The sequence below is a fragment of the Cibotium barometz genome, chromosome 8 (genome assembly GCF_041138505.1).
Source record: "Cibotium barometz isolate CiBa-2024 chromosome 8, ASM4113850v1, whole genome shotgun sequence".
NCBI lineage: Eukaryota > Viridiplantae > Streptophyta > Polypodiopsida > Cyatheales > Cibotiaceae > Cibotium > Cibotium barometz.
Genome location: NC_141053.1, coordinates 7,452,598 through 7,455,500, shown reverse-complemented (window position 1 = coordinate 7,455,500; position 2,903 = coordinate 7,452,598).

Below are 2,903 nucleotides of genomic sequence, written 5' to 3'. Positions count from 1 at the left end.
CATAAGAACGCAACATATCCTCTAAAATTTGGTTAACTCTTTCAGTTTGACCATCAGACTCCGGATGATCTGCCATACTTATACTCAGAGTAGTATCCAACTTTTTGAAGACTTCCCTCCAAAAATGACTGTTGAACTTTCTATCTCTATCCGACACTATATCTGCGGGCAGGCCATATAGCTTATAGAGATGTTCAATAAAGAGTTTTGCCAACTTTGGCGTTTTAACAGTTTTCTTCGTGGCGATAAACTTTGCCATTTTAGTTAACCTGTCCGAGTCATTCCCTCGACTCGTCTTGGGTAAACCGGTAATGAAATCCATGGAAATGCTTTCCCATTTCCCTTGAGGAATCTCCAACGGATGGAGTAGTCCTCCAACCTTAAGACGTTCATGTTTATTGACCTGGCACTTACTGCATTTCAGCACATAAGTCTGGATGTCCTTAAAGAAACTAGGCCAATAAAACTGTCTTTTTACTAGTGCATAGGTCTTTTGAATCCCAGGATGACCCGCACTTGGACTATCATGACTTTCTTTAAGAATTTGGGCCCGAAAGTCACCAATAGTTGGTACACATACTCTACCCTTGTAGAGTAAGTACCCTTCGTCAATGGAGTAATTAGCATATTTCTCCCCCCAACGAAGTTTATCACTCCCCTTTGAAGCCGTGGCAGTCAAAGGTGATGAAGGGCCTACGTCAGAGCTCTCGGGCTCCCAACTATACCCGAAAGACACGACTAGTCTCTTCAAACTAACTCTCGCTTCCCTTCCCGTTGCACCTTCGGCCAGTCTCTCCGGACTAGCAACACGTGCCAACGAGGGAGGTGGTCGCGTCTGTGAAGAAGTGCGTATGCGTACAGCGCGCCAGACCTCTGTAAAAGATGGATCATGCTCACATAAACCACGTAGTGACTCCAAGAAATCATTCTTGAAGACTGTGAAACTAAGTCCATTAATCTGTGGCATGCGACTAAGTGCATCTGCCACCACGTTATACTTACCTTTTTGGTAACGTATCTGAAGGTCAAACTCCTGTAGAATCTCCGCCCACCGAGCTTTTCTACCCTTCAGTTCATTTTGACTTGAAAGCCATTTCAGACTTTCATGGTCCGTCCGGACCTCAAAAGTAGCACCATATAAATAGTGTCTCCACTTTTTCAGTGCATGAACTATCACTAGTAACTCTCGCTCATAAGCCGAGTAGTTACGCTGTGCACGATCTAACTTTTTACTCTCAAATGCAATTGGGCGTCCCCTCCTTTGCATAAGTACGGCCCCAATGGCCTCATTACTAACGTCTGTTTCCAAAACAAATGGCTCATTTGGATCGACAATAGTCAAAACAGGTGCAGCTGCTCTACGGTCACCTTGAGCTTATCAAAGCTTTTCTGTTGGGCTTCCCCCAACTAATGTTTTTTGTTTTTAACTGTAACTGGTCAGTCAACGTGTCACGTAGGCTGTAACGCCTGTGACCGACGGCAGACCGGATGGCCATATCCGGGGTTCAGTGGGAGAGGACGCCCATGCGGAGTCATGGGCGGCCAGGCTAGTGTGGACGGCAGGCCACACACTATATAGCCTGGGGGATGAGGGGCAATCCTCATTCTTCCTCTATGGCTGGGTGGTGAGCCAGAGGCCGTCCCCTCTTGTGGTAATGCCCGTAGCGGCGTTACGGGAATGTAACACTGGTATCAGAGCACCCAAATAATGTGGTTATAAGAAGTTTGAAATTTTTCTTGATAGATGGTACAACCCACCCAAATAATTCATAAGTGTGTAACCGCTTATGAAGGGTAATAATATGCAACAATGAAGCACTTTGTTACAAGTGTGAAACCACTGATCTGTTGCAAAGCATTTTATCAATAGTACCACCATATGTGCGTAGACACTATACCACATCTTCGTTTGCAAAATGTTTAAAAGTTTCTTGGAAGGACTCAAGAATATAACATATGATATTAAACACGGTCTAGATTTGTTCTTGGACCTATGACACTAGCGCGTAGTCCGCTTGACGGTAGAGTTTTTGAGGACAAAAACCTTTCTTGAGAGAAAGGAGGGATATCCTCAAATATAACATAAACTCGAATAGTTGTGTGAGTCCAGACAATACTTGAAGGGATATGTTTGGTAATAGCAACAAAGAGTTGTAAGTGAATGGATGTAATTCCAGACACCCGTAGTGGTGCAAGAATCTTTATCAAACATCTCCACATACTATATGATCTGCTCGCATATATAGTATGGCATAAGAGATAGGAAGTTTGATTGTTATATTTGAATGGAAATTTTCAAAAGTTACATTTACTCTGATTTGAGTTGAGTTTAACCATCCGTAGATTGATGGTAGTTGAACTCAACAAGATTCTAGAGCATATGCTTGTGCAAAGATTGGCTCTACTTTATTTCTCCTATGGCCGTAGAGCTTTCCAAGGAGAAGTTTTAACAAGTTGGTGATACAACATGGTAGCGTAGTCTACAAATATCTAGTAGTATAGTCTAAGAACTTACGCTACTAAAATGCTCTCCAGTACATTAGCTTCTGCGCTAATGACATGATGCAAAATCAAGGCATGAAATTTGCCTTGGGGTTTTGGTTGAAATACCAAATCATGGCTTGTGTGAGCATGATCCCGTCTTTACAGAGGTCTGGCGCGCTGTACGCGTACGCACTTTGTCACAGCCTCGCCCACCTTCCTCGCCGGCACGTAATGCTAGTCCGGAGAGACTGGCCGTAGGTGCGGCGGGTAGCGAAGCGACAGTTAGTCCGAAGAGGCTAGCCGAGTCTTCGGGGTATAGTTTTGATAGTCCAAGTGCAGGTCATCCTGGGATTCAGAAGACCTATGCACTAGTAAAAAGACAGTTTTATTGGCCTAGTTTGTTTAAGAACGTCCAGACT